General features: G+C 42.4%; 1 pseudogene; it reads left to right on the plus strand.

Moving 5' to 3' along the window:
- The first annotated feature begins 2,747 nt into the window (after positions 1–2,747).
- Positions 2,748–3,550, plus strand: LOC137756066 (MICOS complex subunit MIC27 pseudogene; annotated as a pseudogene).
- The last annotated feature ends 18,989 nt before the right edge of the window (positions 3,551–22,539 follow it).

Raw genomic sequence — 22,539 nt, forward strand, 5'->3', positions numbered from 1 at the left:
TGAATGAAAACATCACCGAGCAATGGGTATTTTAGCTGCATCTTGAAAAATGAGAAGGAGTTTCCCAGAAAGACATACTGGGGAAAGGTAATCAAGGAAAAAGAGTAGCAAATTCACAGATAAGAAGAAGTAACATAGCAGGTTGAAAAATCAACCTTGATGATATAAAAATAAAAGCATACCGAATGCCAGTTAAGAGGTAGAAGAGGATGTAGAAATGAAGGGAACGTTGGGATATTAATACCATTGCAAAAATGGGAAGCCCAGAGAACTATTATTTACAGAATATCATTTGGATGTTTAAAGTTGCAGACTGCACAGAAGAAGAAACTTAGGATTCTTACTTAACTATATTGGGAGAAAGGGTGGGAAATCAGGAAGGGTGTGAGCTGCACCAATCTCTAGAAAGGTAGGAAGTCAGTGGACTCTATATAACAATGATAAATAAAGAAGATAAAGATATAATCATATTATTTAGATATTGGCAATAACAAAATAGAAGAAAGAAATGATTAAGATTAGTTTGACCAAAATCGTCAAATCAAGACACTTTTGAGAGTAAAAGCAGGTGCCATTAATAATTATGCTGGGGAAATGAGCATAAACCTGGAATGAATTGGGCAAACTGGGAAGTACAGTCACCATATAGGGAAGGGATCAGTTGCTTAGCCTTTCTGTACTACTTTTTTTCTAACTATGTGTATGCCTTTGTATATAAAAAAAAAAATCCTTCATTGTCTTGCCTTTTTGCTTTTTCATATGTCCAAATGATGTGACTCTCTTATCTGTCTGCCTAATATGTTTGTGAACTCCGAGAAGACAAGAGTCACGTCTGACTCATCTTTTGATAACAGCAGGGCTTGAGAGACAAGTTGTCACGCCTGTTGAGTTAGCAGATTAACCTACTCCTTCTGAGTTCCTTATATGGCTTTCACATTTTACTGCGTATTTTTTTCAATTAGTCAAAAATACCTAGTAGGTATGAGTCCTGGAGATGGAAAACAAACAATTCCTAAAGCGATGATAAGCATCACATGAAAGGAACTCTGCTTTCTAAATGTCCAAAACATGAGGACAAGGGTTATTTCGTTTGATCTTCATGAGAACGTTCCTTGGAGAGACTGTACTGTATTTATCTTGCAGATGAAGAAGAGGAAGTTCAGAGAAGTCAAGCAGTTTGTCAGGAGTCACACAGATTTTTAATAGGAGAGTTAAGCCCAGATCACAAGAATGTTAATTGCCGTCCTAATTCTCTGCCCATCACTAGCACTGCCTTTCCAATGAATCATTTTTCTATCTTCACTGAAGAGTCCTGGCAGAAGTAAGATTTCTGACTGCAAACAACAAACTCTGTATTCTCCTTTTCCATTTTCTCCTCCGGTCTGGCTCCTTTTCATTCTATGCTGCCAGTTCCTTATGATTGAAATTTGAAAGCATGTAATGTTAATCTAGGAGTGATGAAAGAGTTTCATTTCTCAGAAGAGTCAGTACTCATCATCAGCTGTGATAAATGAGCCCCTAACATCCCCTGATCCCATTATATTGTGATTAATTGTGCCAGTTTAAGTCAATAATTCATTTGTTAAAAATAGGCCTGCAAAGTATCATTTGTCTCATGGGAGATATCAGAATAAAAAAAATTCATTTGATACTTCTCATTAAATTAGTGTTGGAAGTTATATTGAAGAGCCCTGTTCATCAAATACTTATTGCAGGCTGATTTGATAAGAAGTTGTATTTGTCTAAAATTATGTCTGCTAACTGTCATAATGGTCTGCATTTTCCCCGTGTTAATGAAGGAATAAAAATCTAAATACGTGCATGACTGGAGAAAAGGATGGGACTTGAAACTGGGATTAGGATAATTCCTAAATGGTCTGGCTTTCATTGCATTAAAATTAAAAAAAAGAAAGTGAGAGAGAAATTGAGCAGAGTATCCTCTTCTTGGGCCTGGGACTGTCCAGGGAGGTGCCAGGCTGGTTTCCTTCCTCATTGTCTCTTATCTAGAAATTATTATAAATGGTGCAGTCAGCCTCATTGGGCCAGTAAGACATTTTCATCTATAAATGATTTTAAAGAAGATAGAAGTGAAGAGCAGATCCAGTGCAAATGATAACGGTCACCATCAAATGAGACACAGGACTCACGTCTTATTATTTCCAAAGCAATATCATAGCCACTATGGAAAGATGGCTCAAATGCTCCTGGAATATCTGGATATGAGATGGGGGATGACGACTTATGTGAAAGATGCTTCTGAAGATGAGGCTGCTTTCTCACAACTTGGGGTGTTTGGGACTGGGTAGAGGCAAAGGAAGACTGGAAAGTGGGGTGACTCTAACACAACAGGGCAGAGCAGCAAGGGTATGAGGCCACGTACCAGGCACATATTGGGAACTTCATATCTGATGGATGAAAAGGGAAAGAGAGAAAAAAAGCAGAAGGGAGAGAGGAGGCAGGATACATATGGGGGAAGGGAAAGAATGAAAGAACAGAGGAAACTGGACTGACCACAGCGGACCATTGTGCTTTATGGGAGCAGCTCTGAATGGCCGGTCCTGAGACCAGCTACCCAAGCATAATGTGTGAAGAGTCTGAAAATTTCAGACTCATGGGCTCTGAACTCAATCAACCCCCCTCCCCAAATCCTTCTTATTAGGCTTAAGATGGTACCCAAAATAATGCATTTTTAAAATGCTCCTCAAGCCACTCTCCATGCGAAGACCTGGGTGGAGAGGGCCAAAGCTATGGCGGCTGTTAGGATGGGAAAGCAGACAACCATGCCAGCAGGTCTAATATGTGCATCTGCAAGTGTGCACGTGGCCAAAGAAGAGGAGTCCAAAAAGCAGCTAGTGAAACCAAAGCAGCTCCCCATATATACTGCACCACCTCTCCAGTTTAAATATGTTGAAGAACAGCCCGGTGATTTACAAATGGGCTTTGCGTCCATTCGCACTACAACTGGTCATTATATTGGCTGGTGCAAGGGTGTTTATGTCTTTTTGTGAAAAATGGGATAATGGATACAGTACAATTTGGAAAAGATGCATATGTCTGTTTGAAGAATCCACCTCGAGACTTTCTTCCGAAAATTGGAGTGATTACAGTTTCAGGATTGGCAGCCTTCATTTCAGCGAGAAAAGGTTCTAGGTTTAAGAGAATTGCTTATCCACTGGGACTGGCCACTTTAGGAGCAACTGTTTTCCACCCTGTTCAATCAGTAATAATTGCAAAGGTAGCTGGGAAAAAGGCATGTGCTATAAGCCAGCAAATTTATGAAGCAGTTCAATCATTGTGGACAAAAAACAACAAAAAAGAGTCATTTCCTGAACCAAAAGAAAAATCTAAGCTAGGAAGCTCTGAGGAAATAGAAATACCTGCAAAAACAACTCACAACCTGAGTTGTGCCTTGCCAACAGAACTCAGCTCTGAAACAGAGACCAAATCAGAATCCACCTCAGGTGCTACACAGTTTATGCCTGACTCCAAGATCATGGATTATGGGCAGTCCCATCCAGAAGATGCAGACATGTACAGCACTAGAAGCTGAGATAGCCTGCATAGAGAACTACAAGATGTGTGAAGTTGGGAATAATGATGAAAAAAATCATGTAGTGGGTAACTGTGATGCATAAAGTATAATTTAAACCAAGTTTTCCCCTTACATCTTTGAATGTACAGTTAGACAAATCACATAAGTGATCAAAACACAAATTGAATACAATCCAAACAATATTAAATGATAGGTGAGGACACAGAGGTAGAAGTATTAAGATGCATCTGGTGACTTTTAAGGGTGTTTATAAAAAAATAAAAATAAATATATGAACACAGATGAGACTAAAATCTGAAAAAATACGTATGTGTATCTATAAATATGTGTACATATGCACATATATATTTGCTTTAGCTTTTCTGAATTAATGTCAGCTAAATTAGAATAGTGTGTGGAAGGATGTGTTCCCTCCTCCTCTTTGTTTTTCATTTCCCAGAGCTGGAATAAAATATCCATATTTTATGACAAAAATAAAATAAAAGAAAATAAAATGCTCCTCAGGTTACACTGCTGTACGGTCAGATTTGGAGAGGCAAAGGGAATATTTGTATGCTCAGAGCTGCTTGGGTGGGAGATGCTGGCCACTGGTACCAAAATATGACTCAGGCCACTTCGGATGACAAAAATATGGCATCATTATGAAGACAAATATAAGGGGTTATATATACATATGTTAAGCAAGAGGAAAATGCCATTTAGAAAAGAAAGTATTGAGGGGATGCTGGTCACTCAGCCTCTCTGGACTCTTCTGATTATGCAAAAGTAACAGAAGCCTAATGATTAAGGGAAATCCAACCCAGAAAACTTCCACGATATTCTCTTTGATGCCTCAGAAGAGAATGGGGATCCTGAGATGGAGCGCAGGAGAGGAAACGAGACAGTTCTAGAGCAATGGTGAAAGCCGTCCCAACCACTGGCAGGACCAAGATATTTCTGAAAACTTTTCTATGGCAAGAAGGCTGAAAACATGGCTTCACGTTACATGTGCGTCTGTACTATCCCGCAGAGCTCTCCATTACACCCCAAATATCACAAAGTCTATTACACACAATCGCATTGGCTTAGTGATGCTTGATGAATCAAGAAGGAAGGTGTGTCCACACATGGGGAAAGGTCCTGTAAGGAAGGGACAGCAGAGGTGGGGACTGAAAGAGAATATGGAAAATAATCTGAAAGAAAACATATGTAGATATATAACTGAATCGCTTTGCTGTACACCTGAAACTAACACAACAGGGTATGTCAACTATACTGCAATTAAGAAAAAAAAAAAAAAAAGAGAGAAAGTAGAGGCTCATGACTCATTCCAGAGCAGGAACTTGGTGCAAAAAGTGACTGGACAAATCAAGCCTTACCCTGCACTTCTTTTTAATCCTGGAAACTTCTGGATTCTTCAAAAAAATATTTGGAAGGGTATTGGAATTCCCACAGGTAGGCTACTATTATCTTCAGACAAAGGATTTGTACAAGAAAAGCATTTTTACTTCTACTCAAAATTCTTTTCAAGTGGTGACTGCAGTGGGTTAGAGATATATCTGAGAGAACTAGCATCTGTCTTTCCTATGTTTCACCTCTTTCTGAGGTGTTTCATTTGTCACCTCTTCTTTCTTCATAATTGACTCAAAATCTCTTCTTTTCTGATCTTTCTTAAAAGCAAGTAAAAAAAAAAAAGGTAATATGTTAATCTAGTATTTCCCTTTAATGACTATTTATACCAACCTAACCACATTCACTCATTTTTAATATTTGACAGAGGGGGAAATCACTGCCAGTATTCATATTTCCCTGTCTCTAATTTTAGCCCTAGGCATTGAATTATTAATGCATAAATTAACAATGCAGCTTGCATCACCCACCACAGAGAAAGATGTTAAAATTCTTAATGGGCCTTAGGAACGCCATTGACTTAACTTATTGTAAGTATTTCTTGAGACAAGCCCACAACTTCAACTTTATTGTTTCCCTTGTATAGTAATTGAATTTGTACAAAACCAAACCCCAGATATCTTGAAATAAGAAAAAGTATCTTAGAATATTGGAGTGAAAAGCAACTTCCAAAATCATTTAGTAAAAGTCCTTTTGTTTTTGAGACATAGAATTAGATACTTATATATATGAAGAAATTTGGCTAAGGTTATATATTTCTTTGGTGTCATGCCTCAAATCAGAATACATACATTTCATTCATTCATTGATAAATATTTGTTAAAGAAATTCCATGTGCCAGGCTCTTTCTGAACACTGATTTTATTTTTTAATAAAATAAAAAGATATAATCCCTGGCTCATGTTGCTTTCTAGAGAGGAGACCAATATGCAAAGAATTACATTTTCAGAAATGTAATTTTCAATAATATGAATTCCAGTAATTTAATTGGCCAGGGGATGCATGAGGAGTGGGACAGAGAGAAGAATATTGTCACCTTTAGGTCACAGTGGTCATGCCTCCTGACCCCTAAGTCACAATAAAAATGGTGTGTTTCTGAACCCAACAGTAGTGATGATGGCTTGCTCTCATCCCAAACCTCTTTGGGGTGCTAGGGTTAGTAATTTGTAAGTATACACTTCTGTTTCAAATATAATACCACGCTCCAAAGACTATCCTGATAGTATGTTGACGACATCGTGACTCACTTCTAAGTGATACAGGGACTTGGCGATAGTTGCATTTCCAAGGTCTGAAGGTGTGCGTTTGACCTCAGTCCAAGAGCAAAGAGTTCAAAGGAAACATGATCCCCGGGGTCCTGAGCCCGGAAGCTCTGCAGGTTGGTAAAGAAGGAATGAGAGGATAGGAAGTCAAAATCAACTTTGGAAACACCAGGCAAGTTAGGACTACACTGAAAACACCATCAAGCTACTGAGGAGCTCATATGCTAAAACCGGGAGGGAAATGAGGACCCCAGCCATGCTTCTATGGAGCCAGTCCACGAATCCGATGCTTCAGTCTCTCTCTGAAACCTGGATTCCTCTGGCACATCACGATGGTTCTGCGGTGCCTGGCAGATTTGTGCACCTCCTAAATCAAACCGCCTGGGATCTGCCCCAGCAGGCTCTCTTCTCCTCCACAGTAGCCTCATTGTCTGGAGGGGACCGGCTGTGCACTGACAGAGCCTCTGAAAATATAGCTCTCCTTCCCCAATTTCATCATGAAACCATAATGCAGTAAATCTCAGGCCAAAAACCTATTCGTACCCAAGAAGGGTTACAGGAAAGAGCTTTTTTGTTGTAAAGTCAAGTTTCATCTGTCAGGAGTGGAGCAATGGAAATGCACTGGTCCAGAGTCATGGCAAAGCATGAGGAATCACTAAACCACTGTGAGGACACAGGGACCTTGATTGTGGCTATCTGGTCAACTTCTAGGAGGCATTCAGCCATATATATAGTCCTAGCTCCTTGCCCCTGTGCCAGAGCAGAGATGGTCTAAGGTCTTGAGATGTTTCTTGAGGTTGTAGATCACTTTAGCCCATAGGTCATGTTCAACAAATCTCATGTACAAAGGAATGTTGGGATAACTGTCATGATCAGAGTAAGAAGTAAGTGTGAGAATGAAGTTATCTAGTTCTCTCCTCTGCTAAAACAATCTTTCCTCGAATGGTTAAGATTTGGAGAAGCAACAGAAGATGTATGTTACAGAATATATGTTTTGTTATGTGTAGGACCAGTGGTTCATTGTCCTTTTCAAATTAGTGTTAGAAGACCCTACAACTATGCTTTCAAAATAATTAAAGGTTAACTTTGCTCGTTTCACATGGATGCCTTTTAGGAGCTCTGAGACACTCGATTGGCTGCCCCAGACACAGACCATCTCTTGGACAGAGGAATGTTCCCACAAGTAAATATCATGCCTACTTCATTAAAGGCCACACATCTGATAGTAGCTGCAGGGCTTCTGCATGCTCATGGCCTTAGACTAAGACACAGGGTGTCTTGCTTTCTCTCCTTAGATATCATCTATTCCTGCTCTGTCATTTTACAAACAAGGAAACTGAAGCTAAGAGGAATGATCTGACTTCACAGGTGGCAGAGACTGAGCTAGAACAACACTCCAGGCCTCCAGATCCCTGGTCCGAAGTTTTTCATGTATGACAGTGATTCATTTAGGGGCATGATTGGATCGCTGACTGACTCCATTTTCAACAGCATTGGTAAAAAGCTTAACAAAGAGGGAGATGAACAATGTAGAAAAGTGTTGATAAATAGCATTCTACCCATAGTTAAATTTAGAATAAATGTATTGTGGTCTTGCACACCCTCCACGGGATCGGCCTATTCCAGGGGAAGGGCAGGGAGTGGGGAAGCAGGGTTATGTGAGCGTATGTATGTGCACAGGCTGGGGAAAGAGTGGGCAGGATGGAAGACAGACCAAAACCACAAGAGGGGCCTTTCCTCATAGATTCTGCTTTTCTCAGCTTCCCACAGAGCCTAATAGGCAGAGAGAAGGCCGGTGCCTTTGCTGTGTGTTTACTTTCCACTGAACTATTTTACTGCCTCCTGTTTTCCTCCCCCTCTATTTATTCAGGTTAGGTCCATGCTTGGGAGATGAGGCTGGGAGGAAATCCAGAGCCATGTGCTGGGGCCTCGGTGCCTCCCCTGAGACTTCCAGGGCTGGGTGGGACCTCTTCCTGTTTGCCAAGCTTTCCACGGTTGCTGTAGTGTAGGGAGTGGCTATAGATCCAAACGTGTGCTTAACTGTGCTCTCCTCAAGCTCTTGCACCTGTTCATTTTGATGAGGAGTGAGTGGTGGCTTTAACAAAGGTGGTGCAAGGGGAAACATTTTAAAACCTAGCCTGGGAAGGATGCCTCACTGAGACGTCCTGACCACTGACGAAGCAGGAAGATCTCTACGTGAGCCTGCTCTTAAGTTTTCCAATTGTGCACAAGATGCTTCCAGGTCTCCATGAGCATAGACCCAGTCTTTTCTGCCTCTAGGAGAATAACCAGGGTACCTTCTTGTAGCCATAGAGTTTGGAGAGAAACATATCAGTACTGAGTACCTTTCTTATGCCAAGCTCTGTTCTTAACATGTTTACATGTATTACCTCATTTTATTCTCATAGAAAGTCTAGAAGACATGAACTCCATTGATGTTCAGAATCAATGCTTGAATTAGTGTGCTTGTCTGTGCATTCTGCACCAATAAAATGCCATCCTTCCAGAGTGAATGACATGACAAGAAAGTGTGATTGAGTAAGTGGATCCAGCATTATCCACATACCTAGAGAGGTGACCTAAAGCAAGTCATGTAATCTCTCTTTATGTCAATTTCCTCAGCAAATAATAAGAATAATAGCAATGACCTGTACCTACCTCATGGGGTGGTCTTGAGAACTAAATGAAATATTCTAAATACAAATGTTCAGGAAAACATAAAACATTAAGCAAATTTTAATTATTAGGACAAGAGTTTTTTGGTTTTATTTCAACAGATATAAGGATATTAGAAATGGATGAACTACATATAAGCTCTACTCTTCAAGTCCATGTAGTAGAATCAAAGGCTAATTTTGTCCCGACATGAATACAAATGTACTCTTCTATGGTCAGCCTCTCATGAACCCCTTGATACTTTACCTCAGTGGATCTCAACCCAATTACATCTAATGTCCTTTTTATATTAAGTATTTTAAACAACTCCATTTGTTATTCTAAAGCGAAATTCATAAATAATATAACCTACCTATAGACATAACTTTAAAAATCATATGACATCCTGCTTGTAATAATGGAAAGGAGAAATCCAAGGAGAGGGTTTCAATATGTAATACTCAAGCATGACTAGAACACAGCAGGTAATACTCAGATACCTGCTCTTCTACATGTAATCACCAGAATGTACTGACCATGAATATGGACTGATATGGGAATATTTTATTGTGATTCAAACAATGCAATGGCATTGCTGTTAGTGATGTATTTTCTAAAACGATGAACAACTTTTGGTGAAGTTCCAAATACAATAAAGTACTGCTTTCTGTCAATTTACAGAATTGATGCTTTACTGAAAACTTCAGTGAGTTTTAAAACAGGGTAAAAATATGTTCTAGTGTTTTATAGACTACAGACTCCCAAGTTTATTGATTTAGGCTCCGATAATTCTAAACAGGGTTTTCACCCAACTATATGTCCAGTGGGGCATCTGAAAATTATGTGTGAAACATGATAATTCTTTGATGTGTGGGGCTGTCCAGTGCATTGCAGGAGGCCTTGTTGTGCTTGGCCCCATCCGTCAAATCCCAATTATTATGATGATGAAAAACACACACCTGATGTATTCCCAGCTACACCAGGGGTGGCAGTGCCTCCTCTTCCCCACCAGTACTGGGAACCTGTGCTTTGCAAGCTTTCTCACCCTACAGGGGCTAACCATGCCAGAGGGCAACTCTCTCCCCAGATTATCCAAGATCTCTCTCCTTTGTTCTTTCTCTATCTTTTATAATCTGATGCTTCAACTTAACTAAGCATATCTTTCTCTGTTGAATTAAACTGTTAAATGGGCTCTCTGTGAATTATTTGTTTCCAACCTAGAGCCCTAGGGATGTTCTTGGAGTAGTGGGCAAGGCATGGAACTGGTTCTTAGAACCAGAAAGTAACGTGGAGGTCATTTAGATCAACTCTATAAACGATCAAGCTGAAGCTTAAATATGTGCAGTGGTCCCACAACCAATGCGTGGTAGAGTCAGGACGAGAACCTGAGTCTCTCTCACTATCCCTATACCATCTTCCATCTTTATCAATTAACCAATAAACCAAGCAGCAAACACATATTCAGGTCATATACAAGACACCCTGTTAGGAATGTCTGAGACTTCTGAGTTCAAGGTAGGATTGGAAAGACAAGTCATGTCAATGAAAGACAAGTCATGTCAATGAAAAACAAGGATTCAGTTTAACGAAGTTTATGTCTTGTATTCCAGTTTTGTTCAAGACATCGTGCTCCATGTTTCAGGACATACAAAAAGCAGCCGTGGCTTTAGCCTACACTTCCTCTCGAGCACATGGTCTGGTAATGAGCTAAGACCTTACTATAATACAAGAGAAAGCGAAAAATGTGCCTTACAAAGAGGTGCAAATGCTTTAGAAGGGGGAAGGAAGTCAGGGAAGACTTCACGGTTGCAATTGAAATGGTTCTTGAAGGAATGGTGGGACTTTGTCAGGTGGAAGTGTGATGGCACAGAAGAAAAATCTTAGGGAAATTCATAAACACAGACCCAGAGGGGAAAAGAAGCCCATGTGGGCTTTAGGAGCAAACAGTTGCATTTAGAACACAAGGGATTTCTAAGGAAGTTAAACTGGGCAAATTCTCTTGGGGCTAAAGTTGGGAATTTCTTGAAATTCAAGCTCAAACCTGCCTTAAGTCAGTGGGCAATGGGTGCATTATATTTTGATCGTCAGTTTATTTGACTGTCCTTACAAAACTGTATATGCTCTCAGTGTCAGAGCTGCTCGGCCTCACTTATATCTCTGCTTCTTTTTTTTCTTTTAGCAAGTATCAATAGACTACGTTACCCAGCCCCACGCAGCTCTGTCTGTGAAATGCAGATAGAAATGTGGATGGAAGCAATGTGTACCACTTCCAAGCCTGGCCTCTAAGCCGTCTCCTGCATCGTTTCATGTGCTCTCTTTTCTGCTGACCAAGTACAGAGGATCCGGGAGAGGTCTCCAGAGTTCTCTCTAAAAGATGATGGAGCCACTGGATGGAAGAGCTGCGCATCAAAGGTATGTGTGAAACAGCCCACCCTTCCTCCTGCCTCATATCTGCATGAAACTGTGACTCTACCATGTTGGACCACTGACATTTTAGCTATTATCGAATAACTCTATATAAAAACGCTGTGTCTTATTTTATCTATCTGTAAGGCTTTGTGCAAAGAAAGAACTCAATCAATTTTAGAAATGAACAAATGATTGAGTGAATGATTGAATTAATGAATTGAGTCATGAACACAGTTGACTTTAGAAAGTAACGTACAAACAATAGTATAAAGATAGGATGTGCTGGAAGGAAAAGAATCTGGAAGTGATGACATAGGCAGGTATTATGACAGTCCGAGAAGATGAGACCCTGAATCAATTTAGAGGCAGTGGAAGTGTAAAGAAGGAAAAGGAGATGAAAGACATCCTGGGTAGAGACTCTAAGGAAAATGATAACTGATTAGATGCAGTGATTATAGGAAAAAGAAATTTCACCATTGACTCTGAAGTTTTGAGTCTATGGAAAAGGGAGGAGAGTGGTACCATGAACAGAAATATGGAAGAAAGAAGGGAGTTGGAGGAAGGAGGGCTGGTGCTTGGGATATGATGACTCAGATGATGCCCAGCTCAGATGGTAACTGAACGCATGAAGCTTGTGCCCAACAGATAACTGGAGATGTGCACCTGATCTTCAGCTGGAGCTAGACATGGATGTGAACGACATGGATATGCAAGGAGAATTAGACCACCTAGAGAGAGAGGAGAGCACAGAAAGTAAAAGTCAACAGGCAGAGCCTAATGAATAGCTCACAAGGACGGGGTGAAAAGAAGAGGAGAAGATACCAAGTGAAACTTTTAAAGGAGGAGGGGGGTAGGAATTAAGGGAGGAGACAGAATTGGGCAGATCTCTGGAAGCTACAGGAGGAGAAATTCTCATCAAGCCTGGCTGAGGAGCGTGACGATTGCACTGGGAAGACTTGTGGGATCACAGGCTTAGAGATGGTAGGAAAGGATGGAGTTAAGCGCACAGCTAGAGAGACTCGCTGGAATGAGGAAAAAGTGCAGATCTCCCTGCCTGTGAGAAGAATGAAGAAAGAGATGGTGAATAAAACAACAAAGAAGAAGCGGAGGTGCTGAGCATAGAGGCGAGAACTTGAAGGAACTCAGGTAGGGGAGACTTGTCTTCAAAAGAGTGAAAGGAAAGGCAATCCGCTGAGAGGGAAAGAGGCTGAGAAGGGAATGGGGGCCTGAGAGGGGAGGGTGGTTGTGAGAAGTACTACCCAGAATGTAATAGGAACCCAATGAGTAATGAATGATGGGCAAGAGCCCAACGAGAATTAAGAGTTGCTTTAATGAAATGAAGGGGTCAGGAAGGTAAAAGCAGGGAGGAGCTTATGGTCTTGGAAAATTTACGAGTTCAAGATCTAAGTAGTGGAGGAATTCTCAGTGATGATGATAATAATAATAATAATTCCAGCTAACGTTGATTGTGGTGTTAAGGTGCCAGATAATATGCTAGGCAATTTCTGTGTACTATCTCATTAAATCTCTGTAACACCCCAGTCAGTAAGGTATTATTATTTTCCCATTTTACAGATGAATAAATTAAAGCTACAGATGGCTGGGCCATTTGCTCGGAGGCACACAGCTGACAGGCCCAGAATTCAAACCTAGTCCCATTAGCTTCAGAGAACTTAATGCCAAGCTGCCCACGATGATCTTTACTGTCACCCAGCTGAGCAGCTCCGTGGAGGCGAGAGCGAGCTCCCTGAGGATGTGGAACTTGAATCGTGCCCGAGTAGAGTTGGGAAGATGATCAGTTTTCACGTTGGAATCCCTCGGACTTGAGCAAGAAAAGGAAGCCTGTGAGCCAGGTTAAGGAAAGAAAGTGTTACAGATTCTGGTGTGTGAATCTCAACTTGGCAAGGTCGTTGGATAAAGGTCACGAAACGATGGTTGGGGGCAGTGGTGGGAAGTACAGACTTGCCAACCCACCTTCTGTTCAGTTCAGGGAAAGGAAGGAGAGAAGGATACGCTGGAGATGGTTACAAGATAAATGGAGTCTTCAGAGAAAAGCCAGAGGTTGCTTAATGCTAGGAAATGGAATGATGCACAAAAAATTATTTGGGGAGATCTGTGAGTTTTTTTTGTTTTTTTGTTTGTTTTTAATATAAAGAGTCCCAAGGGATAGGGTGCATAGTTTCAAGTTAGGTATCAGACAGACGAGGGTTTAGGGCTCTCTGGAAAGAGATAGAAATAAGGGCTAGGGTAGAAGGAGGATGAAATTTGGGATTTAAGACTATCACTTTAATGGTCAGGGTTTGGAAAGAAGAGATTCATAATAATGGAAGAGGAATGACCATTAGGCAGAAACTGTTGGTTTTGCACGATGACCACTAGGGGGAGCTCCAGCCTATTCCTCACCTAATAGTGCTGAGGTTAGGAGCACAGGTTCAAATTCTAAGCAGCTCATGCAGCTCAATATCAAAAAAACAAACAACCCAATCTAAAAATGGGCAGAAGACCTAAACAGACATTTCTCCAAAGAAGATATACAGATTGCCAACAAACACATGAAAGAATGCTCAACATCATTAATCATTAGAGAAATGCAAATCAAAACTACAATGAGATATCATCTCACACCAGTCAGAATGGCCATCATCAAAAAATCTACAAACAATAAATGCTGGAGAGGGTGTGGAGAAAAGGGAACCCTCTTGCACTGTTGGTAGGAATGTAAATTGATACAGCCACTATGGAGAACAGTATGGAGGTTCCTTAAAAAACTAAAAATAGAACTACCATATGACCCAGCAATCCCACTACTGGGCATATACCCTGAGAAAACCATAATTCAAAAAGAGTCATGTACCACAATGTTCATTGCAGCACTATTTACAATAGCCAGGACATGGAAGCAACCGAAGTGTCCATTGACAGATGAATGGATAAAGAAGATGTGGCACATATATACAATGGAATATTACTCAGCCATAAAAAGAAACAAAATTGAGTTATTTGTAGTGAGGTGGATGGACCTAGAGTCTGTCATACAGAGTGAAGTAAGTCAGAAAGAGAAAAACAAATACCGTATGCTAACACATACATATGGAATCTAAAAAAAAAAGGTCTTGAAGAACCTAGGGGCAGGACGGGAATAAAGACGCAGACCTACTAGAGAATGGACTTGAGGACACGGGGAGGGGGAAGGGTAAGCTGGGACAAAGTGAGAGAGTGGCATGGACATATATACACTACCAAATGTCAAATAGATAGCTAGTGGGAAGCAGCCGTGTAGCACAGGGAGATCAGCTCGGTGCTGTGTGACCACGTAGAGGGTGGGATAGGGAGGGTGGGAGGGAGGGAGACGAAAGAGGGAAGAGATATGGGGATATATGTATATGTATAGCTGATTCACTTTGTTATAAAGCAGAAACTAACACACCATTGTAAAGCAATTATACTCCAATAAAGATGTTAAAAAAAAGAAAACAGACGTGGGATTTGGATAAGCCACTTATCCTTTCTGTTAAACGTAGATAACAAAATGGAGATAATTTTGAGAATTAAATGAGATACTACCTATAACACATTTTTTACTTAGTATGCGCTGAAGACAGGCAGCGGGCAGAGTCCTGGGTGCAGGGAATCCCCTTCCATCAGAAAGGAGGCCGTGAGCACTACCGGACAATGGTACCAAGGGCCTCGGGGTCAATATGGAAAGGGAAACCATCAACAGCTGTTGACACGTCTGTGCTCTTTAGGGATTCTTTCCCTCCAGTAGAGCCAAGTGGCTCATGTGGCGAAAACAGGGTGAAGCTGCGTCAAGTCTAAGAAGAGTCCATTAACAAGAAATCCAGAACTGGAAGTTCTGAGCCTTTCTAGGTCTCCAAATGAGAGCTTCTCCTTCCTTGAAGGCTCGTTTCACCCTTCCTTGCCTCTTCTCCACAGCTGGGTGGCGAGATGTTGGAACTGGGTTGAGGGGCGGCGGCGGGGAGGGAGTTCTCCCGGCTCAGGCACCGTCCAGTGGGCTGCACACCTGGAGAGCCACGGGCTGTGAAGACCGTCTGATTACACCTCTTCTGCTCTCTGTTTCCATTTCTAGAGCCTGTCTGTCTCTCAGCAGACTCCCTCCCAGCTTTTGAGGGGGCTGCCTTCACCTGCATTGACTTCAAATAAGAATAAGGTCCACCAGTCACCACCAGCAAGGACTGGGGAAGCAGCAGGAGATGTCCTTGAAGTAACCACTTATAGGGACAGTGCTTTTGTGAGGGGCCTGGATGCCCTTGTTATCATTTTATTACATTCCTCTTCTCTGAGCCCTGAGGACTTTCTCTGGAATGAACATAAGACCAGTTACTTTAGAAATAAAATGTGTTTTTCATTAAAACCTGATTCTGGCTCCTTCAGTCCCAACAAAGCGTTTCCCTCTTGGTCTAATTGGGTTTCAAGTTATCAATGATACGTTTCTGTACAAGGAGGTAGGAAGCCCCTGTGTCCTTCTACTAAAGCCCGCCTACCACTGGTATGAAATGAAACTTCCCTTTGGGAAAGTGTAAGGGGAACTGGAAGAGGGAGGGTTATTTAGAACTTGGAGAGGAAGCCTTTCGTTATCCTTGTAGGATGCTTGGTCCATATCCCTTCCTCCCACCCCTCACCCAAACCATTCCCTCTCCCCACCCAGGGACGCTCCCCAATCCTATCAGCCAAGGGAGACACATGCCCAGGACTGTGAAAAGACAGGACCAATTAGCCTGCCCTAATTGGAGGCATCTAGAATTTGTTCCAAGAGCAAACTTACCGAAGTCCTCAATAGAGAAAAATCCAAGCGGTTACATCCCGGAGTAAGCCGGTCTCCATCACTCTCCTGTTTAACAAGGCAAGAGCCATGATTGACACAAGCACCTACACAACAAAATCCCTGCCCATTCCTGAGCAGCGGGCCCCAGCCTTGGCTACACGTTACAGTCACCTAGGGAACTCTTACTTCTCATGCTAGGATTTAAATGGTATGAGGTCAGGTCTTCAAGACTTTTTAAAACTTCTGGAGGATTCAAATGTGCAGCCTGAGTTGAGAACGAGTTCTAGAACCGTGTTGTCCCAGACAGTAGCCATCTGTGAGTACTTAAAGTTCAAGAAGTGAACATCGAATCAAATTAAAAATCAGTTCCCAAATTGCACTAACCACATTTGGGTGCTAGGGGCCCGTGGCTTCTACGTAGGAGAGTACAGATATGGGACATTTCCATCACCACAGGTGGAGTTGTCCTGGAGCATCAAAATGTCCTAGGTCAAAACTCTTCAGTTCTTCTACTGACCCACAATGAAGGCTCTTTAGGAGTCCAGTGGTCTCACCGTCTCACTGAGCTGCAGACCTCAAGGTTTGCAAAGTTCTGTTGTCCAGGCTTCCTCCGCTCCTGATAGGGATGACGTCACGGACCTACAAGACAGGAGCTTGCATTCATCACCACGCTGTTAAAGGGACATGCAGAGGTCTCCTGACCTGCACCAAGTCACCCGGCGGGCAGATGGCAGGATCAGGATTTTAAACCAAGCGGGTTTTTACCGTTGCGCAAGCTCTCCTTCTTAGCCCAAGAGCTCCACCCCGGGGACAAGGGCATCAGAGCTTTCTCCGAGGAAAGGAAAGGCCCTAAAATGCTTTCTGCCGACCGGTGTTTCCTCATCAGCCAGTCTCCGGACTCAGCACATTCTGACCTCAAAAAATATGCCTGGACTCATTGCAGTTAACTTGCTTTGCAAGGACCCAGGAGCAAGGAGACATGTCATCCTCTCTTTTGTTAAGAGGTGTTTCTGAGTAGCTGGCAAGGCTTGTGGGCAGGGTCTTTCGGATCAAAAACATTGCACGAAACTTCGAAGAATATCTCTTGGAGGAATACGAAGAAAGGACCCAGCTTGGGTGGTGCGAGAGGAGCTCGTCAGCTTTGAGGTAGGAATTTCCAGGAGAAAGTCCACACATTCAGGTTCCCACTGTGTCCTGCTGCCTGAAGCATATCAGTTTACTTTGCATCTTTAGTACCTGAGGGAAAACACACCAGAGATCCCCTGGGCTCCATTGGCTTGAGTTAAACAAAAATGTGTGCAAGCACGAGCAGGGCTTTCTCTCTCTCTCTCTCTCTCTCTGTGTGTGTGTAAAAAAGGATTGAGGAAGGAAGAAATGAGAGCTAAGAATACTTCTAACCACAACAAATGTTACTTGGTTTTAGTGTAAATTTATTTTAATTATCTTCAATTTTGTCCTTGCAAACCATCAAATAAAGAAGATATTTAAGAGGTAAGTTTGGTGTAAATTGATCCTGGTCTAGAACATGAATAACTCACATCGCAATGGGCTCAGACCACTGACTATTAGGTGTGGATTTGACCCAATATCTTCCACGTTGCCATATTTACCTTCTTAACTTAAACGTAAGTATATCTACCCAAAATCACGATTCTCCTTTTACTTTGTTACCCTTCCTGGCCTGGGGATTTACTCACACTAGGCCAGTAAGTCTGCTAGCTGCCAGAAGACAGGGTGAATGGCTCCTGCACATCATGGACCTGGGCCCTGGGCTGGTCAGAGCTTCTGCCTTTGGTCACACAAAAATCTACTCCATATACAGAATCTCATGAGTGTATGCTATTTTCGCTTTTAATGTCCACATTATAATCCATATTACTATTTTATCATTTGAGGCCTTTTATCCTAAGAATGCTGTTACCCAGTCCCTGTTTTGGTGGCAGTGATTTTATTCTAATGGACTGACATGGCCACAACCATGATATAAATAGATAAATGCACTTGGTTAATTTCCACAGTCCTGCAAAAGACAGGACACCAGCAAGAGCGAATTTTTGATGGATACATGGTGTCCACTTAGGCCCCCAGCCAAGGTCTCTGGAAAAGCATGAATCAGAGCCTAAATTTAAGCCAAGTTTAAGACTCCTTTTGCTAATGGTGTGAGTACCACCCCCCGCCCCTTGCTGATGAAAGACTTGGATCATGAGGTCAGCACATGGTGAGGGTAGACACAGCTTTTCTTTTGATGGAGATAACTCAGAAGCCCTGAGGTCATCCGGAAAGAAATGATGGGGCCCACTCTGGGTTGGGGATCCCTCCAGAAATCCAGCACCCATTGGGAGGGCAGTAATAAGTCCTTTCCCTCTGCTACTATTTCCCGCCTCCTTTTTCTTGATTGCTGCTGCTGTAAACTGCTCCTTAATCCTGTAAAACAGAAGACTGACACTTGCTTTGAGATGTGAAAATGCCAGGGGCCCACTGTCATTTCCAACCCAAGGGGGTGCGCGGGGTGCTGTTTGGATCATGTGTACAACTGGCCAAGCGTAGAGATGTTCTTTGGTGCCTAATCTGTAGGTGTGGGCCTGGCATGGGCCAGAGCTCTCTGAGGCTTTTGGCTCAGCTTATTTGGGGTTGATTTCTGATTCTCATGCCAGTTGCCCAGGGGATAGGCACAAAATACACACAGAGGATCTGATCTGATTTTTAAGAAGTGGTCCGATGAGTTCACTTGTTTTAACAACTGAATCGGATCGACCAGGTGGCTGTGCATCGATTCTATGGTGCTGCCTGGATCAATCTGAATAAAACCGCTTAGTGCCACATATAAACACAGCTGAATTCAGACAAGTGGGATGAAATCTTTCCTTTAAGCTCTTGAGTAATTGAAAATACAACTCCTACGATGGGGTCTCTACTGGGGAGATGAGGTATAGCAGGCTGGTTGCAATTCTATCCTAACTCCCTGAACAGAATTCAGCTTCTTTCCTAGTTTCGTTCCTCAGGATCCCCTTTTTTACGTAACACTGAGCTCCCAAACAGGATATCTGTGATCGAAATAGATAAACACTGGGGACCAAAGACTAGCATAAACTATCAAAGAGTTTCTTTCCAGGAGCTGATGAAATCCCTGACCTCTGGTTCAGGGGTCAAAGACAGACTGATTATTTTCTGAAGTAAAATTGAGCCAACAGGATTTATGCTAAACGGGGATTCTAAGAGATTCTTGGCTAACACTGTTTGACTCACAACTACTTCCTAGCCTTATTTGCAGTCATACTGCTTTCTACTTAGACCAAGCAGGAGGGTTAAGATTCTCTGGGCTCTTCCCTTGACCGCGCTCTTTGGTAATGTCTGATTCTACACCTCATCAGAACTCCTTGGACTTCACTACAACACAAGGCTAGTTGATTATGGTTCTCATATAGCTTGGGTTTAGCAAGGTATTTCTAGTGACTGTTCTTCTTCCTGAGCCTCAGTTTTCTCATCTGTAAGTGAGATGGTTGGATCTAATCATCTCTAAGCTCTCTTCCGGCATTTGCCTTGTTTGATTTTAATAATACCTTCTGCTGGCATTTGCACAGCACATTAACATCTTGTAAAGCAAATTTGTATCTATCATCTGTGTTGCTCCTTCTGTGTTGTTCTAGGAAAAACATACCCTTCAATTTCTCCAGAAGCATTGCCCTGTTAGATCAGATACCCAGGGTCCATCAGCCTTTAGTAGGTGAATGTGTTAATACGCTGCCCCCATCACACTGACCATTGGATTCTCAGCCAAGTCTACATTCCCTATGCAAGAGGATGCCCTGTTGGTGTGAGAGGGTGTGAACACCACCTGTCAGCATCCAATATGGAAAAGACTGGCATGAGGCAATGAGCTTTAACCATCTTGTGCTGAAAGGCAGAACTTTTCTTTCTTACAGTTCAGCTTGTATCAGGGCCTTCAAATGCAGCCAAGGCATTAAAGAAGAAAAAAAAAAAACCTTGGAAGGTTTTTGTACCTTTTGCAAAAGAAAAAAATTCCCTTTCATTTTTTTTTTTTTTACCATTACCAAAATCTCCTCCAAACACACAGACCCTACAGTATCCCTATTAAATTATATAGAGCGAGTCCAGCCCTTGACTGTCAGCGGGGCCCATCAGTCCTAATTTATCGCCCCAGGAAACACAGTACAATTATGGTAATAAATAATAATAGGATTCAGTACATGACAACATGAATGATGGAGGCTCTCAGAATTCATTTACGTTGCTTTGTGTTGCAATCATCATGCCTCTAATGTAATGCCAAGCAAATGAGCCCCTTTGAATATTGTGCAATCTACTGCAAGTCAACTGGCACAAAACTCACTCAATAAATCATGTTCCAACACATGCCTGTAATGACAGGTAAATCAACAATGAAGTAATTGCATTTAATGTATTGAAATACTGGACAAAAAACAGTGACCTCGAAGTGACTTTTTGTAAAAGGTATGATATAGTTGCAACAGGGAGTGAGTTCCTTCCTAAGAGGCTCTCCTTGCTTAGATGCACATGCAGAACGCAGGCTGCTGTCCCCTGCACAGATCGTGATTTATCACCCTCTCCCAGCAGCAGTCACGGGGCCAGCCTGCCAAAGGCTTCAAAAGGGGCCTTCACGAGGCTGAATACAAAAGTCAGGTAAGGATGGGATCAGCCTCTAGCCCTGGAGCCCCTTCTCTGCCGGAGCGGTCCCCAAGCTCGTTATTTCTGGAGCTAACGCAGAAGGCAGCCTGAAGGGGAGGAAAGAGCTCTGGCCTCAGTCAGGAGGGCTGCATCCCTGCCCCAGCCCTGGTACTAACCAAATCACCGTTCGACTCTCCCCGAGTGCCTTTGCCTCAGTCCTTCATCTGTAAAATGAAGCGCTTGGACTGCCATGTCTGAAATTCATTGCAATTCTAATATTCTATGAAGCTCTGATTCTAATTAGAGGACTTCACTTTTAAGCAGGCAGAAAAAAAGTCCCCCTCTGCTCCCGAGTGTTGAAGGCCCTGGTTTGAACCAGCATGCATCTCTTCATCGTTTCTGTGGCTTAGGCCAAGTGTATGTGCTTCTAATTTCTGTGAAACTTAGGCCTGCCCCTTTCTGGGCAAGCAGACAAGTCTGAAAATAGGGCCCCAGGGGCCGTGTGGATGGATAACAGACAACATTGAAATGACAGCCTTCCCTACATCTCCCACTGCAGCCAGCCCAGCTCCTCTCTTCCCAGGAACCATGTCAGGAAGAGATGAAGCAGAGCCTCAGCTAAGCCAAAGGCCACTTCAGGAACTTTCCTGCTCTCGGGAAAAACTCTTCTCCTATGAAAGGCGGCAGACACTCCCCCACTGACATCTGTTCCTCTTCATCCTTAACTCTCAGGCCCTGACTATTGCCAGCGTAGATCTCAAGGACCCCACGATCTTGGAGGCATAGGGAAGTGACGAGGTTTGGAGGAAGTGTCAGCAAATGTGGAATGAGACGATCTGGCACGTAGTGTATCTGACACGTGACTGCGTCCAAGTCCCCAACTCTCCCAGCTCCGTTGCTTCATCTGTAAAATGATAACAACACTTGGTGTGCCCACAATGAGGTTGTCGGGAGGACAGTGTGACATACACATGAAAAGGCTTTATTAGTTGTACAACTTGATGATAAAGTCTCATTTTTATGATTAGTTGGGAGAACAGAAGACTTGGAGATCAGGGTATTGCTTTCTGCACTCAGACAACACTTCTCACCACCCAGACATCATTTCGTTGACCGATCTGTGTGTTGTTATGGTCTGACTCTCCTCGGGAGGGTACCGACTAAAGTGAAGAGGGGCTTCAAGGGTCTGATTCTTGTTGTTCATATGTTCCCAGCACCTAGAACAAGGCGAATAAGTATTTATTGAATGAATGAATGAAGGATACATTTTCTTTCTTAGCACTGATCTTGAAGGTGTTTTTAGAAAGAGATATTTGGTGCTGCCTTCCCACAAATCCATAAACACAGCTTCTCTTTTTATATATAGAATGGATAAACAGCAAGGTCCTACTCTATAGCACAGAGAACTATATTCAATATCCTATGATAAACCATAATGGAAAAGAATATTAAAAAAAGAATGTATACATATGTATAACTGAATCACTTTGCTGTACAGCAGAAATTAACACAACATTGTAAATCAAATATAGCTCAATAAAAAATATTGAAGAACATAAATGCAGCTTCCTGCTTCATTTACATTTCCTGCTGAATTATGGCTGTTTGGCTGGCAGTGGTTTCTTTAGCAATGATTGGGAAGCCTTTTAAGCCCACTGAGATGCCTTCTGGGGCCAAAGCTGGACCACAGTTTCCCGGGTAACAACAATCCGGAAAAATATGGCCCACTTCAAAGCAGGAAGGGATCTGGGAATCTGGCAAAACCCACAAGCCTTTCTGCATTTGAAGGGTGGGGAGTTATGGTGAATCTGGCCACCACAGGCCCTTGAACTAACAAATTT

The sequence above is a fragment of the Eschrichtius robustus genome, chromosome 21 (genome assembly GCF_028021215.1).
Source record: "Eschrichtius robustus isolate mEscRob2 chromosome 21, mEscRob2.pri, whole genome shotgun sequence".
Lineage (NCBI taxonomy): Eukaryota > Metazoa > Chordata > Mammalia > Artiodactyla > Eschrichtiidae > Eschrichtius > Eschrichtius robustus.